Source organism: Lithobates pipiens, unplaced genomic scaffold (genome assembly GCF_037356315.1).
Source record: "Lithobates pipiens isolate NorthernLeopardFrog02 unplaced genomic scaffold, aLitPip1_a1.2 Scaffold_1, whole genome shotgun sequence".
In the NCBI taxonomy this organism is placed as follows: Eukaryota; Metazoa; Chordata; class Amphibia; order Anura; family Ranidae; genus Lithobates; species Lithobates pipiens.
Window position 1 is genome coordinate 137,399,154 of NW_027507685.1, and position 18,463 is coordinate 137,417,616.

The 18,463-nt window shown below is 42.5% G+C and overlaps 1 long non-coding RNA gene across 1 annotated transcript; it reads right to left on the minus strand.

Annotated features, from left to right (window-relative positions):
- Positions 1-869: 869 nt before the first annotated feature.
- LOC143988427 (uncharacterized) lies at positions 870-13,750 on the minus strand. Its single transcript, XR_013276849.1, has 3 exons — positions 13,590-13,750; positions 1,436-1,498; positions 870-957 (listed from the first exon to the last, which is right to left on the minus strand). It is a non-coding gene; the product is annotated as an uncharacterized LOC143988427 (long non-coding RNA).
- Between the last annotated feature and the right edge of the window lie 4,713 nt (positions 13,751-18,463).

Genomic DNA, 18,463 nt, shown 5'->3' on the forward strand with positions numbered 1-18,463 from the left:
CAGGTCAGTGTCACTGGGCAGTGTGGGCACAATAGGAGACAGACAGTACTAGCGTTGTATGGCCACAATAGGACTGGGACACTGTAATATAAAGGGGACTGCACTGTAAAGGGGCGCTGTAATCATTGCAGTACCCCTTTACAGTGCAGTTCCCTTTATATCACCGTGTCCCTGCACATTACAGTGTGGAGGACCGACACCAGCCACCCCCGCGAATGTCTACCAAATTCCCCCCCCCCCGGTCCCTGTGCCTATTTTTTTTCCCAGTTCGGGCCTGGTCATCGTGTATAGTTTTACTCCCAATAAAAAATAATGTAAAGTTTGGGTCGTCGCGAAAGACCTGTGGAAATATAAGGGAGAGAAAGAAGTATGAGAATGTTTTCGGGTCGGGCAGACATGAAGGGAGTCCCAAAATCATGATCAAAAGACCTCAAACTGGGGCAGAGCTTGTGAATATTGGAGGTGGGGCTTAAAGTGTATGGATAGTCAAAATTGTTTGTTTTTTATTGGATGGAGTAGATAAAGTAAATTGATAGTTTTATTTATTTGATCGATTGGAGTTTGGTCAGAACTTCCAAGTTCTGACTGAACCCAAGTTCATCCTTGGTCAACATTACAATTGGAAAGGGTGAATTTACTCTTTATAAAGGTATGTCAACCACAGCATCTTAGTGTTCACAAGCCTTACTCTATTAAAGTGGCTTTGAAACCCACTGAAAACGACTGGCTGGGACATCTATGGAGAAATTCTCCATTTACTGAAAGGGTGTTAGCGCCCCTTTAACTTTTTTAAATCTCCAATAATGATATTTGGTATATCTGAATAAAGATAACCAAAGTCAGATGAGTAGCAATTTACTTACCTCTGGGGCCATGTAAGCCAGACTCCCGGACAATCCTTTCATTTTTTTTTGTTGGCCGGCATCATCCAGTACAATATTATCTGGCTTTAGATCTCTGTGAAGAAAAAGAGTGAGTAGTGTGCCTATCTATCTATCTATATAGATCTATCTATCTATCTATCTATCTAGATTTATAGATAAATATCCCCCACCTGCTATATTCATTATGAGGAACTCTCACTCCTCTTCTTGAATTTTTTGATTACTAGATTGTGTCATGAGCCCTGATACTTCTGTAGCAGATGGAATAAGACCATTGAATTTTGGTCATTTTGGACCATTTTCGGGCTAAAAGGGCGGGGGTGCAATTTTGGTCATTTTGGACCGCTTTCGGACTATTAAGGCCAGGGGTGCGATTTTGGTCATTGAAAGCTAAATAACTGGAGACTCTGATAGAAATGGTTCCTGGTTGTTAAAAAATGAAAAGAAGCCAATGGATGATTCTTCCAGGATCATTTACCCATAACTAAAAATAATTTAGGTGGAATGGCCCATTATATACCCCATTGATAATTAGCTGATCTGATCATTACCTGTGCATGATATTCTTAGAATGCAGGAACTCCAGGTCACATAGTATTTCCGAAGTGAGATTTCTGACAGAGAAAGAAAAAAATGTATTAGGATTTAAACCCATCACAGACCAACTAAAGCTATAGATGAACAGACTTCTTCCTATAGATCATAGGTGTATGGATGGATGGGGCCAAGTTGGAAGGGCCTGACTACCTCACTGCCTGTCCTCGGTGACCAGCCACCCTCAACTCTAGCATGACTCAGTCTTTGGACTTATCTTATGGTGTCCTCAGGAACGGTTATCATTTTCTGCTCAGATATTCCGTGACATGGACGACGTGGTCCTGTGTAACAAAAATAATAGTCACCAGACAGAGAGAGAGAGAAAGAGAGAGAGAGGGAGAGAAAAAGAGACAGGGAGATGGGGACAGAGAGAGACACAGAGAGAGAAAGACATACAGAGACAGACAGATAAACAGAGAGAGCGAGAGACAGACAGAGATAGACAGAGAGAGAGAGAGGCAGAGACAGACAGACAGACAAACAGAGACAGAGAAAGTCAGAGAGTAACAGACAAAGAGAGAAAGAGATATACAGAGATTGAGAGAGACAGAGAGAGAAAGAGAGAGAGATACAGATGAACGGATAGACAGACAGAGAAACAGGCAAACAGGCAAACAGGCAGAGAGAGAGACAGAGAGAGAAACTGTGACAGACCCACCCAGAACATAGGCATTTGGAGGGGACTGGAGGCTAGCCTCTTGCCTACGCACTATGGACGCTGGCTTTTAAGGGAACACTACTGTGTATACTGTATACAATTTTTGGAAAACCGCTTGCCAACCAGCCGCCGCAGTTGTACTGGGGCAACATGGCTCGGCTGCGTGAATCTCCGCCATATTGCGTCCGTTTGGCTTTTGTCCACTAGGGGCTCGCCCATGGAGCCGATGCAAGTGCCCAGCGGTCCCAAACACCGCTGGGCTACTGCAATCGCTCGGGGCACACGGAGAACTGGGATCTGTGTGTGTAAACACACAGATCCTGGTTCTCTGAGGGGAGAAGTGACAGATCGTCTGTTCATACAAAGTGTGAACAGCGATCTATCTCTTTTCCCTACATTGTCCATTCCCCCCTTGAGTTAGAACACACACTAGGACACACTTAACCCCTTCATTGCCCCCTGATGGTTAACCCCTTCACTGCCAGTGACATTTTTACAGTAATCAATGCATTTTTATTGCACTGATCGCTGTATTAATGCCAATGGTCCCAAAAATGTGTCAAAATTGTCCGACGTGTCTTCCATAATGTCACAGTCCCGATAAAAATTGCAGATCACCGCCATTACTAGTAAAAAAAACAAATAATAAAAATGCCATAAAACTATCCCCTATTTTGTAGACGCTATAACTTTTGTTCAAACCAATTCAATATACGCTTATTGCGATTTTTTGTTACCAAAAATATGTAGAAGAATACATATTGGCCTAAACTGAGGGAAAAAATATATTTTTTTAATATATTTTTGGGGGATATTTATGATAGTAAAAAGTTAAAAATAATGAGTTTTTTTAAAAAGTGTCCCTATTTTTTTTGTTTATAGCACAAAAAAAATGCAGAGGTGATCAAATACCACCAAAAGAAAGCTCTATTTGTGGGAAAAAAAGGACGTGAATTGTATTTGGGTTCAACTTCGCACGACTGCGCAATTGTCAGTTAAACCAACGCAGTGCCAAATCGCTCTGGTCAGGAAGGAGGTAAAATCTTCCGGGGCTGAAGCAGTTAAAGTAGAACTATAGGCAACACTTTTGTTTTCATTTTGGATGGAATAAGGGAGGGTTATAGCCCCTGTCAGTTTATTTTTTGTTTCAATCATTTTTATTAAACATGTAAGTATCAAGTTACACATCAATTCCACATTATACTGTTGTTACTTTACACTCACAAATTTAGTTTAACAATTGTGTATTGCATCAGTGGTTACAGTTCATTTTAACATTACGGCATATTCCGTACAACATGAAACTCTATCTCCGATATATCCTGTGATGGAAGGTGGGGCTCCCCCTGCGTGCCCCTATGGGATCACTCTGCACCGCAGGGTATCGCCCCCTCCTAACATCCTCATTGTGTCATCAATCTTTACATGGCTATTCAAAATTGAGTCAACATTTGCACGAAAAAGTAACATATCAGAAACATTCTATAACAAAAAAAGGGAAAGACCTTTACAAGTTTAAGGCTTAACGAAGGAAGGGGATGAACTTAGAAGGAAGCTTCTCCAGGGTGACCAGTTGTACTTGTATTTATAAGCTTTGTTTTCCTTATATGCCATTATTCTCTCATATTCGGCTATCGTATTTAACCACTTGACCACTTGGCACTTAAACACCCTTAATAACCAGACCAATTTTCAGCTTTTCGGTGCTCTCACATTTTGAATGACAATTACTCAGTCATGCAACACTGGACCTATATGACATTTTTGTCCTTTTTTTCACACAAATGGAGGTTTCTTTTGGTGGTATTTAATCACCGCTGGATTTTTTATTTTTTGTGCTATAAAAGAAAAAATACAAAAAATTCTGTAAAGAAATGAATTTTTCTTTGTTTCTGTTATAAAATTTAGCAGATTAGTAATTTTTTCTTCATAAATTTTGGCCAAAATTTATACTACTACATATCTTTGGTAAAAATAAGTACAAATTGGTAGATATTATTTGGTCTTTGTGAAAGTTATAGAGTCCACAAGCTATGGTGCCAATATCTGAAAATTGATCACACCTGAAGTACTGACGGCCTATTTGAATTCTTGAGACCCTAACATGCCAGAAAAGTACAAATACCCCCCAAATGACCCCTTTTTGGAAAGAAGACATTTCAAGGTATTTAGTAAGAGGCATGATGAGTTTTTTAAAGTTGTCATTTTTTCCCACAATTCTTTGCAAAATCAAGATTTTTTTTACTTTTTTTTTTCACAAAATTGTCATATTATCAGTTTATTTCTCACACAGCATATGCATACCACAAATTACACCCCAAAACACATTCTGCTATTACTCCCGAATACGGCGATACCACATGTGTGAGACTTTTACACAGTGTGGCCAAATACAGAGGCCCAACATGCAGGGAGCGCCATCAGGAGTTCTGGAGCACCCAGGACAATTTTGACATTTCTCTTCTACATGTAAAAATCATCATTTATTTGCTAGAAAATTACATAGAACCCCAAAACATTATACATGTTTTTTTTAGCAAACACCCTGGAGAATACAATGGTGGTCGTTGCAACTTTTTATCTCGCACGGTATTTGCGCAGCAATTTTTCGAATGATTTTTTTTTGGGAAAAAAACAGTTTTGTGCTTAAAGAAAAAAAAACACACAGTAAAGTTAGCCCAATTTTTACATAATGTGAAATATGAAGTTACACCGAGTAAATCGATACCTAACATGTCACTCTTCAAAATTGCACAAGCTCGTGGAATGGCGCCAAACGTCGCTACTTAAAAATCCCCATAGGCGACGATTAAATTTTTTTTTACTGGTTATATGTTTTGAGTTACAGAGGAGGTCTAGGGCTAGAATTATTGCTCTCGCTCTAACGTTTGTGTGGTTTGAACACCGTTTTCATATGTGGGCGGGACTTACGTATGCGTTCGCTTCTGCATGCGAGCACATGGGGACAGGGGCGCTTTAAAAAAATATATATTTTTTTATTGTTCATTTTACTTTATTTATTTTAGTTTGACATTTTTTTCCCCAAAAATAAATTTTTTGATCACTTTTATTCCTATTACAAGGAATGTAAACATTCCTTATAATAGGAATATGGCATGACAGGTCCTCTTTACAGTGAGATATGGGGTCAATAAGACCCCGCATCTCACCTCTAAGCTGGGAAGCCTGAAAAAAAAAAAAAAGATTCTGGATTTGATCGTATTGGCGAGCCGGTAGAAGCACCGGAGGGCGGCGGGAGGGGGGGTGTGTCTATGGCTGGGTATTGCAGGGTATCACCGACTATGGCTGGGTATTGCAGGGTATCACCGACTATGGCTGGGTATGGCTGGGTATCTCAGAGTATGGCTGGGTATCTCAGAGTATGGCGTTGCAGAGTATTGCGTTGCAGAGCATTGCAGGATATTGGAGGGTGTTGCAGAGCATTGCAGAGTGTTGCACGGTATTGGCGGGTGTTGCAGAGCATTGCAGAGTGTTGCAGGGTATTGGTGGGTGTTGCAGAGCATTACAGAGTGTTGCAGAGCATTGTAGAGCGTTGCAGGGTGTTGCAGAGCGTTGCAGGGTATTGCAGAGTGTTGCAGGGTATTGCAGAGTGTTGCATAGTGTTGCAGGGTATTGCAGAGTATTACAGGGTATTGCAGGGTATTGCAGAGTATTGCAGAGTATTGCAGAGTATTGCAGGGTATTGCAGAGTGATGCAGAGTAATGCAGAGTATTGCAGAGTATTGCAGAGTATTGCAGAGTATTGCAGAGTGTTTCAGAGTAATGCAGAGTGTTGCAGGGTATTGCAGAGTATTGCAGAGTATTGCAGAGTATTGCAGAGTATTGCAGAGCATTGCAGAGTATTGCAGAGTAATGCAGAGTAATGCAGAGTAATGCAGAGTATTGCAGAGTATTGCAGAGTAATGCAGAGTGTTGCAGAGTGTTGCAGAGTAATGCAGAGTAATGGCAGGGTATTGCAGAGTATTGGCAGGGAATTGAGGGGTTAATTTTCGGTGAGCAGCGATGTGGGCACTGCAGATGCAGCCCACATCGCTGCTGACACCGATCTCTTCCCCCTCCGCTGTTCCGATCGGTACAGAGAGGGGGAGGGAGGAACCGGCGTCATAACATGACGCCGGTTTGTTTACAAGTGATCACTCCGTCATTTGACGGAGCGATCACGTGGTAAACGGCCGCTATGAGCGGCCGTTTACCGTGATTCGTGATGCGCCGGGTCCATAGGACCCGGCGGTCACGGATGCTCTCGAATGCGCGCCCCAGGGTGCGCGCGAGAGCAGAATTTTGGGAGGACGTCATATGACGGCCTCCCAGAGTTAAGAAACCGCCCTGTAGCCGTCATTCGGCTATAGGGCGGTTGTTAAGTGGTTAATCTAGTTATTACTTCTCTTACACTAGGGGCCTCCATGTTTTTCCATCTGTACATTATTGATGCTCTTGCCGCTAGTAATATGTGAATAGTTATAGATCTTATAGATCCTACTGGTTTTGGGTAAGTGTGCATACTTATGCTCAAAATTGCTTGTTCAGTATTCAACTCTACTCGGGTTCCAATCACTCTGGAAATTAGTTGGGATATATCTGACAAGAATTTACGGAGAATGTTATAGGACCACACCATATGTATCAGGGTACCTATTTGCCCACACTGCCTCCAACACACATTTGAGTTATCCTTCGAGAATTTGGACATTATGTAGGGAGTGTAATACCCCCTCAACATGAGTTTTTGGTTGAGCTCTTCGTAGTTTGCACATCTAGAATATTGATGGTGGACTTTTATAGCTCCTAACCATTGCAGATCTGAGAATTCTTTGCCCAGTTCTTTTTCCCATTTCAGTACCGGATTCGTTTTATCGAATGCAGCCTTGGCGTTTAATGCTTTATAGATTAATGTTATACCTTTCAGTTTGGGGTTACTAGAATGCACAAAGTTCCATATTTTTTCGGAGATCGGCCTATGAGTGGCTTTCAATGTTTGAAAGTAGGAGGAGATTTGGTTATATGTGAATATTTCTGTGCTTGGAATTCCAAATTTACGTTGTATGTCTATGAAGGGCTTTATTTTGTCCCCTATAGTCATGTCCACCAGAGTTAGTACCTTATTTGCTGTCCACTTATGGAGTCTTAAGTTAGGAATTGTCCACAGCAGGGTGTCTAGGGGAATTGGTATGTTAATTATTGGAAAATCTATACTCCCCTGTGGACTTAGTTCTGACCAGGCCCGACAAGTTGCATGAATTGTAGTGTGGTTTGTTAGGTCACTATCTTTTGGCAAGTTATGGGCCATAAGGAGTGAAAGTGGGGATGTGCCCTGCAGCCATGCAATTTCTAGTTGGCACCACGGCTTGGGTTCATACAATACATTTTGATAGTTGTTTTTGCATAATAGTGAAAAAGAACATAGGTAGGGATATTGGTAGTGCTCTGAAATAATAGATCAATTTCGGTAGGAGTAACATTTTACATGCTAATAGATGGCCAGACCACGTCAAGTAAAGTTTTTGAATTCTGTTAAGTTCCTGCTGAAACATATTAATAAGGGTGTAGTTCACTTGATAAAGATTTGCTAGAGGAGGGGTAAGTTGGACCCCTAAATATGGTATGGGAGAGATTGTTTGAGGGAAGTTTCTATGTCGGCACTTATGCCTATGCCTAATACCTTTGATTTTGTGGCATTAACCTGATAATAGGATACTTTACTGAACAGTTGCATAATTTTGTGGGCAGCAGGCAGTGATGTGGTTGGGTTTGATAGGGAGAATATAACATCATCTGCGAATAGGGAGATTGTGTGCTGATTCGTATGTGCTTGTATACCTTGAATGTTGGGGTCTGTTCTTATTTGTTCGGCCAAGGCTTCCATAACTAGGGCAAAAATTAGGGGAGACAGGCCACACCCCTGTCTCGTCCCATTTGTTATTTGAAATCTTTTAGAAAACATACCCTCTGTGAACACAAACACTGATGGGCAGGAGTACAGTGCAAGTATTGCGTTTCGTATTGGGCCCACCAGACCAAACTTCTGTAAGGCTTCTCCCAAATACCCCCAATGTACTCTATCGAAAGCCTTCTCTGCATCCAACGTATGGAGCAGAGAAGGCTTCCTGTTCTGTTCCATGAGGTGCACCAGGTTTAGCATGCGCATAGTAGCGTCTGTGGCCTGGCGGCCCAACACAAAACCAACTTTGTCATATTTAATTAACTTTGGCAATTGGGTCGCTAATCTATGTGCTATTAGTTTGGCGTATATTTTAACATCTACATTTAGTAGTGAAATAGTCGCTGAAAACGTCTGCTATTTCTTTAGGATTCATTACCTTTAAGTTATTTGTGGGATTTACCAGGTAGGGAATCTTCTGTCTGATTGTCTTCTCCTTCACCTGACTAGCCAGAAGCTTCCCTGCCCTATTTCCACACCTGTAGGACAGTGCCTTCAAAGAACGCATCTGGTGGTCGTACTGGGTCACCAGATGGGTTTGCAAATCCTGTCTGGCTGTAAAGAGTAATTCTATGATTTGTTGGGTTGTGTTTTGTTTTTCTAAATGGTTCATTTGTGCTAGTAGGTCAGAGAGTAGTTTAGACCGCTGTCTCCTTGCTTTTGCACTCATTTGTATAAGCAGGCCTCTTATATAAACTTTATGTGCGTTCCATAGTGTGAAGGGATTGTCGACCTAGGGAGCATTAATGGCAAAAAACTCCTCTAGCCTTTTTTTAGTTTGGGTTTGGTTTTCCAGCTTTGATAAGTTGTAAAGGTCAATCCGCCACCTGTTTGCTCTGGTCTCGGCCCGACGACTCCCTACACACACAGATATAGATATAGGCGCGTGGCCTGACCACCTGATATCATGTATTTCTGATTTGACCACTTGCTGCAGCACAAATTTGTCTGTTAAAAACAAATCTATATGGGAGTATGCGTGGTGTACACCAGAAAAGAACGTATAGTCCCTCTCTGATGCGTGTTGGCACCTCCACACATCGTATAAACCTGAGGCTTAAATAAATCGGTCCAATGTCACTCTACGTTGCTGGAGCCTAGTACCACTAGGCAGATCCAGATCCCTGTCAGCAATCATGTTAAAGTCACCCCACCAAATTACATTTCCTTGGCGCATTGTATCAACTTTTTTCTGGATTTTCCCCAGACAGTGTAGTTGTTTCGTGTTCGGGAGATAGACATTTACCAGTGTGTATTTGGTACCATCCAGTTCACATATAAGTATCAGGAATCTGCCTGATTCATCCGAATAGGAATTTAAGCACGGAAACTAGACCATGTCTTTGATAGCTATTGCAACTCTCTTTTTAGATGGGCCATTCGTCTGAAATACATATGGGAATCTGCGATGCTGAAAATTTGGCGGGCTGTGGGAGGCAAAGTGGGTTTCCTGATAACAAATCACATCACATTTAAGTCGAATTGCCTCTTTCCATGCCATGCGTCTTTTGTAGGGACTGTTTAGGCCCTTAACATTAAATGAAGTAATTTGAAGTGGCATTGACACGACAGTTCAGTCGTTCTGCAGCCTGTGCAATTGTATAGCTTGTATTAAACTGGTTTACCTTCTACTTGAGGATTAGATGGACGCTCCCTATGTCCAGTTAAGCGTTGGAGAGTAAGGCGATTTAGTCCAATGGTAGCTCTGAAGAGGTTCCTTGGGAAGCTTCAAGTACAAACATTTGGTAAGTAACAGCTTTAACAAAACAAAACGTACGATTCTTAATAGAATCTGTGCGGTAGGAACAACCGCTCAATTTATGGGGGGTAAATGCAAAAGTCAGTGGCATTCTCCTGGGCCCTCAGGGGGGATAGAGGCTGTGCACATTATCCATAGTGTATTCAGCCCTTCTCAGCTATAGCAGGTTGGTGCTGGTGAGTTTACGTCGTTCCCCTCTCCAGTTCCAGGGTCAATAATTTGCCACTCCCGCATGAGCTTAAGGCCATCTTTATGTTGGATATAAGGTGTGTATTGCCATCCTTTGTCACCAGCAGTTTCGCTGGGTACAACCAGCGATATGCTATCTTTTGGTTATTCAGCGGCTTTGTTATTGTTGCCAGCTGCCTGCGCTGTTGCATCGTGAATGCCGACAGGTCAGGAAAAAAGGATAATTCCTGCAGGCCAGGGGGTAAAGAGTCTCGATATCTGGTGGCAGTCATGAATTGATCCTTTGTGTGGAAAAAGTGGATTCTCACGATTGTATCTCTTGGCAGATGTGAGGCAATATGTTTAGGTCTAGGTAACCTATGTATGCGGTCAATAATCAAGTTTTCTTTAGTGGCATCAGGGAGGACTGTTTTCATTACTGTGGTAAAGTAATCTTTCAGATCTGTCGGATTGACCATCTCAGGTATTCCTCGGATTTTAACGTTATTCCTCCTACATCTGTCCTCCAAATTTGCCAGTTTAGGTTTCAGTTGGAACAGCTCATCCTCTCTATCATTGTGGGCATCTACCAAATCGTTAAAAGTGGAAGCAAGTTCTCCCATTTTAACCTCCACATGGGATACTCTCTTATTAATTGCAGACATATCTGTCTTGAACTGCTGTGTCAATACTAGTATATCTGTATGCAGAGTGGAATGGAGGGATACTAACATATCCTTTAGTGTGGTATCCATTACTGGCATGTTTGTGGTAGGGAAGGCTGTGAGTGAGTCCTGTAGATCCCTAGTATCATCTTGCAATGAATTCAGGCTTACCTCCAGAGGCTCGGTTATCACATCCTCTGTTTGCTTTTGGCCGGGCTGGAGGTCACTGACGGTGGAGATGAGGAAAATCCTTTCCCTCCACTGTTCCCTGAGCGGCCCACCGATCGGCTCTGCTCCGCTCTATGCTGTGAGAGCTAATCACACGTGCGCTGTCCCTGCACGTTGCCGCCCCCACCATCTTGCTTCTGATAGCGGCGATGCTGCATGAAGAAGTTTGGCAGCTTGCTCGGTGGCTTTGCTTCCTTCAGCTTGCGGGATGGCATCGCTGGACTCCCCCTGCTCTCGTGGGTGAAATGCCGCCGTGAAACGAGGCTGTTTAGTCCGTGTTTGGCCCCCGAAGGCTCTTGGTCGATAGGAGCTGTGCCTCTATGCTTCCATCCGCTCCGCCGGCTGTCAGTTTATTTTTTACCACCCCTGTCCCATTGCAGAGATTTCTCTTTACTTCCTGCCCCATAGCCAAACAGGAAGTGAGAGTAAATCTATGCAAATTAAAGGAATCCATTGCCCCCCCCCCCCAGCCCTCAGAACTAGTGTCCCCACTCGAAAATTTCACAGGAAGGGGGTGGGTCATATTTAAATTAGAGGTTGCACAAGTTTAGTCAGGCATAGGGCAGCACAAAACCTAAATACACTACTGGATGGGGAGTAGCATAGTTTATGTTGGCTGCTCCTTAATTATGATAATTAAATTTCTGTGTACAATTTCCCTGCATATGATAATGTGATCAGCCTCACTTGGTTGTGTAGTGTATAAAAATTCTGTATTTCTGTTCAAGAAACAGTCATTCCTTTGGAGTTTACCTCACATCTTGTCTGTGAACAACATTGGGGGTAAAAAGGGCTGGTGTTAGTTCTCGGTATGCTTGGAATGGTTTGGAGGGCAGGGAGCACTGTTTGGCAGTTGGAAGCACCTAGTCGGGGTGCACAAGCGGTTCCATCACAGAGACAATCAGAGAGACAGAAAGAGAGAAAGAAAGAGAGAGACAGACAGAGAAACAGAGAGAATCCATAGTTAAAGCACATTACTCTCTCTTCTCTCACAGAATGGCTGAAATAGTTAATGATAATTGATTTTCATGCATTGTGGACATTTGGGAGGGTCTCCTGAGGTTATCTTTTAAAAAAAAACCTTCTAACCTCAAATGCTCATAACTGCTGCTAAACTCAGTATGTAAAAGCTGTAAAATGTATGTTTTTCACTGCCGTTATCAGCTGTCAGTTTCTAGCATTCAGAAGAGGTTTAAACTGCCCTATGTACATGAGGCCTTACTCCCTTGTTATCTCTTGCCTTGACTATTGTAACCCCCATCTCATAGACCTACCTCTATGCAGACTATCCCTTGTGACAGTAGGAGATGCTGTCACTGTAAAACTGGTAGTTTGGAGGACACAGGGTGTGCACATTTGCTTGGTGCAAGACTGCAGAGCATAGATATGGACTGGAGAAGACTGCTTTAACAACTTTCTCCAGGTTTTGGTATTCCGTCATGGGGCTCTGTAGTTTGGAGATTCCACAGTGTCTTGGGTTGGACGGAATCTCCAACCCTGTATCCAGATTTTGTAGATGACCAGCAGGGTGTGTGCTTAGGTGTGCACAGCCCTTATAATGAGTTTATTGGAATACCTCAGGGCTCCCAGTTGGAGACTGCTCCACGCCAAGAGACAGGAGGTCTCCAGAAATCAGAGGGGCTGCAGGAGGTAGCCAGAACATGTGTGACTGCAAGAGGCCGTGAAACGGCCTGAGGACTTAGGCCAGAGCGAAGCTGTGGGCACTAAAGTAAAGCCATCCACTCTGAAGGATCCAGTAGTCTGTGTGACCAGGATAAAGAGCAGAAGTACTGCTACAGAGAGCCAGGTGGGCTAGCCTTTTCCATTGTGTGTATTTGCTGGAGAAGAACCCCTGCATGGGAAACCATTATGTTATTGACTTTTGTTGGCTTTTTTAATAAAAATGGGCTACCATGCCCTAAAATATAAGAGCTAAACAACCCCCAATGTTACACCCCCTTCAGTCTATCATGTGCTGCTGCTGCCAGACTTGTCTTCTTTACCAACCACTCAGTGTCCTCCACCCCTCTCTGCCAATCCCCCCACTGGCTTCTGATTCCACAATGAATAAAATAAAAATACTGACAACTACATGTAAAACCATTCACAACTCTGCACCAAGCGATATCACCAATTTTGTCTCCAAATATCACCCAAACCCTCCTCTCCACTCTTCCCAAGACCTCCTGCTCTCTAGCTCCCTAGTCTCCTCCTCCCATGTTTGTCTGCAGGACTTTTCCAGAGCTTCTCACATCCTTTGGAACTCTCTACTCCAATCTGTCCATCTTTCTCCTACTCTGTCCACTTTTAGGCGATTCCTGAAAACTCATCTCTTCAGGGAAGCATATCCTGCCTTCAGCTAACAACTGAATCTTTTATTTCTCCCATCAGCTCATCCCCCACAATTATTATCTTTTGTTCCACTTGCCTCTCCCTATTAGTAAGCTCTCAGGAGCAGGGCCCTCCTAACCCTTTTGTATTGAATCGTGTTTTTACTTTGTTGTCTTCCGTTATATTGCAAAGTGCTGCACAAACAGTTGGTGCTATATAAATCCTGTATAATATTAATTAATGATAGTAATAGTGATTCTAACCTGATTATTTTAAATTGTATTCTGTTGCACATGGCCCTGGTGTCCTATAATCTACATAAAAACTGTATAATATTCACCTGTCAGTAGTTCTGTCTGATGTCAAAGGACAGAGTCTCTGTTCAGCAAAGCCAACTCTTGGTTGGTCCTATGTCACCATCTGATGGGAGCTAGTGGTAGCCCAGAGCTTTTGATAGATATAATATGGGTTTTTGTGATCGGAGTAGGTAGATTAGACAGTTTCCCTCTGTATGGAAAAGACAGTGGAAAGGAGCATTGTATTATACTGTACAGGTATATATTTATTTCTACAACCAACTAACAGACTGTGCTTAACAACCTCATTTTTAATTTTGAAATAACACTGGATCCACAGTACTGTCAATAATAAATTGTGACGCAGACAGACAATTATAAGTTCAGTATTATCTGCCTGTCTCCAGAGATATTTTAATAGGTAAATAGATAATTAGCTGCGGAATTAAATTGCCCTCTCAGGAAAAGTCACACAAACAGGAAGAGTCGTCAAGGGGCGAGAGGGTTCGGTGGTCCATCACCCAATTCTTTAGGGATCCCATTGTATCAGCTGTGTTTGCCTGATGATTGTTTCTAAATTGTGTTTATTCATCTCTTCATGATCGGGGGCATTACGTGCCGTTGTAATCACAATGAAATGGAAATGGATGCCAGTAGCAACTCAGTTATAGGCTAAGATACTGTGAATATAAACATGTATAGATGTGTGCACACAAATGTATACCTTTCAGTATGGGCTTTCATAGATGTGCTCCTTCCCATGGTCATGCTTACATGTTTGACACAAAATGATTGTATACTCTTATAGATAGGCCTCAGGCACACTGGACATTTTTTCCTGCAGCTCCTAGGTGCATCTGACGGTTTGTTTTTTTTGGCCTCTTAACTCCTCTGCATGTTATCCTATGTGTCCATGCACACATGGGCGTTTAGAGGGGTTTCGTGGCAGGGGCATTTAGAGGCAGGAAAAAAAAAACACTGCCAGTGCGTCCAGGAGCTGCATTGTTTTGGCACACCTAAACATGCGTAAAGGCGTCTAAAAGCCCATTAACACTAGGTGTGTTTAGCACTTGAGCATTACTTAATTTCAAAGACCAGAATGAAAAAAAATGTTGGCTAATGAAGTTTATAAACACCCAAGTGCTTGATGAGCCTAAACGAATTGCACACATTTACAAGTGTAGAACCCCTTAGTATTGCTAGAGCAGTTATGTTTTTATTAGGATAAGTAAATGTGTGCATGCTTAGCTAGCAGCCAAGCCTATGTGTTTGTCCAGCGTTGGGCAGAGATCAGAGGAGGGCTGAGTGACTCAAGGCGTTATCACTGGGACCTCCCCCCACTTCTAGAAACTCACTGGAGACTTCTAGAAGGGAGCTGTCTGGAGTGTTCTGAGGGCCCTGACCAATCCCCAACAGATGGGTTGGCAGGAGGCAGGCCCCCTGGGGTCAGCCCAGCTGGGGGCAGTGGTGTTTGGGTGGAAGATGGAGATTGGGTATTAGGCTGTCAGAGGCCTTTGAAAGTAGCCCTCTAGTCTGGGGGAGGGTGAACTCAGGCCTGAGCTTGGGTGTGGAAGGGACCCCTCTTCAAGACACACAGGGGGATCCTAACCAGGAGGCATGGGAGCAAGGAGAGGACAGCAGAAGGACACTGCTGGGCAAATCTCCAATGGGGAAGACACCCAGGGGGGTGAGTAAGTGCTCAGTCAGAGGACTGAGAGGCATACCAGAGAAGAATGGGTGGAAGCAGTCTGGGATGGATGCAGAGTCAGTCTTGGAGGACTGTGGAGTCTTAGCCAGGAGGACTAGTGAAAGGGGCAGCTGCAGCCAGGTGGGCTGGCAGTGCCTGAAGAGGTGGTGCTGGGATCAGTAGCCACAGAAATAAGACAGCTAAGCACTTGACCTTCTTTTTTCTGCTATACTACCAAAGGGGTCCTTGGTCCCTGCCTGTAAAGGGCACTTGCTCTGGATTTAACTGAGTCTATGTTGGATCAATTTGTCAGTGCTAGTTGGTCCTGGGAGATGTAGTTCTACAAGCAAGATTGTGCTGGAGGTAGAAAATAGACATGTGCAATTTGTTTCGTTCCGAAAAGTTTTTTTAACAGATATCGTCAAATTTAATTCTGAAATTTCCACATTAACGAAAACCCGTTTACCAATTTTCAAAAATCTGTAAACTCAAAAACGCAAAAACCTGAAAATTTTAAAATCGGAAATAATAACTAACTAATAATAACTTAAATGATATATTATATAGTATTGGAGTTTCCTTTCAAATTTGGGTGTTAGTAAATGTAATGAATATGAATTTATCCGAAGTTACAAATTATCCAAAATAAAGAATGCCGTACCTAAACTAATGGAACGTAATGAATTAGTAATAATAAATAACAATAATATATACGGTATTTATTATTATTATTTATTACAAATTTTTTCCGTTCCATTTGTTGTATGTGTTATTCCGGATAAATTCGTATTCGTTATATTCACTAACAGCCAAATTTGAAAGGAAATTCCAATACCTATAATTTAATAGTTAGTTATAGTTAGTTATTATTTTGGATTTACTTTCTTATTTTAGAATTTTAGAATCTTCAATTTTATAAATCTATGAATTTGCGAATTGCGATCATAACGAATGACCTGGAAAAAAAATAAAAAATTTAATGAAACTAAAATGAACACATTTTTCGGCAGTGCAAGTCTAGAAGTGTACTGCATGTATATAGTTTGTGTCCCTGAAGAATTTTATGTGCTGATGAAGTGGGCATCCCATAATATCCTATCCAAATTCAACTCCCCTAATAAAATACAAAAACAAAGCTTCAAGGACTGATTCCTGACTCCAGCATGTGTGGAAAATCCATGTGCTTGGCTGTGCAGGGTGGGAGATACCCATATTCACCAGCGCCTCCTGCATCGTATCAGTACACAAGCGTCAAGCTTTTCTGCCAAACGCTGCTGCCAGGAGGAAAAAAAGAGTTGGAAAAACGTCCAGTGTGCATGATGTGACAGTTTTTAAAGCACAATACAGATTAGGTGGCACTGATATGCAGCACTGATAGATGGTGGGCACTGACGGATGTCACTGATGGTGGGCACTGACAGAGGGCACTGACAGATGCCACTGACAGGTGTCTGGCACCGATAGATGGCATTGAAAGGTGGCTGGCACTGATAGGCTGCACTTATGGGCATTGGGCACTGATAGGTGGCATTTATGGGCACTGATGGGCAGGCACTGTCATGCCATGAGGAAAGGCTGCTACGACGCCCATCTTAGTACTCCTTGCACTTGGCCACATTAAAAGCAGCAGCAACTATCTTGTTACACCCAGCCCTAACTATATAGGCTGGGTGTAATAAGATGTCTGCTGCTGGCTTACTGAAGCTGAGTGCAAGGTGTACCAAGATGGGAGTTGGGATGTCTAACCGCTGACGTAAAAAAGGAGCATCACTTCCATTCCACCCGCTGACTTCTAGTTGCACCAAGCCACTTAATCCTCCCTCCCAGGTATCGGATCAGGCATCGGGAGCATTTGTGTGAGTACAAGTACTCGCGCAAATGCTCAGTATCGGTCCCGATACCTATACTAGTATCGGTATTTTGACAACCCTAATAAAGAGGCTTGTAGGGGTTCAATTATAAAGCTACAGTATGACAGTGCTGTGGCCATAAAACTGCCTAAAAAAAAAAAATGAAAGGAGTAGTATGACAAAAGCTCTTTAGGCCCTATCACAGTTTATGCTGCACTCCTATAACCTGCTAAAATCCACTGTTGTCTTACGTTACTCAGCTGTTTAAGATGCTGGATCGATCCCGACTTTACACACAGGATCCACCCATATACCTGGACCGGCAGCTGGCTTAGCCTCTCAAAGAGCTGTTGGGAGACTGAGCCAGCCACTCCCGCTCCATGCACAACCCAGAACTCCAGTGAGCGCTGGAGGGGCAGAGCAGAGAGCTGGCGACTGACAATCACCATTCTCTACTCAAAGCAAAGCGAAGAACTGAGCAATCAGCGGTGTTTGATCACTCAGAGATGGCTAGGGACAGATTGATGCTGCATTCACCTAGTTGAGTATTATTTTTTTATTCTGAAAACCCCATACTTTTCTTTTAAAAAACACAGCAATACACTTCACAAATATGTATTGCACACTGCTCATTTCGGGAGTTCTAGGCAAGCAGAGCACAATTAGAAATTATTGAAACTAAAGAAAACAGGTCTCTACATAGAGCCATAAAATGCTAGCCTTAGTGTCTAGTAACTTTATGGCGTATAGCGAAAAATGACTAGTGGTATACCTCACCATGATAAATACCTCCCTTAGGGCCAAATTACAAAGCAGTGTGGCCATATCATGCCCGCATCACTGCTTTCCTATCTAATGTTCCTATGGTTCATTAACTGGTCGCCGACCGCCCGTTTTTACCGCTACTGGGCGGGAGCTGTGCACTGGATCACGAATCATGAATAAAAATATCCGAAAGTTTGTGGATGCTATAAATTTTGCGCAACCCGATCAATATACGCTTATTGGGATTTGTTTTACCAAAATATTCAGTTTCAGTTACATACATTGATTGTTTTAGTTTTTTTATTGGATGTTTTATAGCAGAAAGTAAAAAATATTTTTTTTTTCAAAATTGTTAGTCTTATTTTGTTTATAGTGCAAAAAAATAAAAAAAAACTCAGAGGTGATCAAATACCACCAAAAGAAAACTGTATTTCTAGGAATAAGGGCATACATTTTATTTGGATACAGCATCGCACGGCCACGCAATTGTCAGTTAAAATAACGCAATGGCGTTTTGCAAAAAAATGGCCTGGTAAATCATCTGGAAGCCAAGTGGTTGATAAAGCACTGCTGAATGATTTACAAATGTGGCTAGTAGTTAGTTACTTTCAACTGG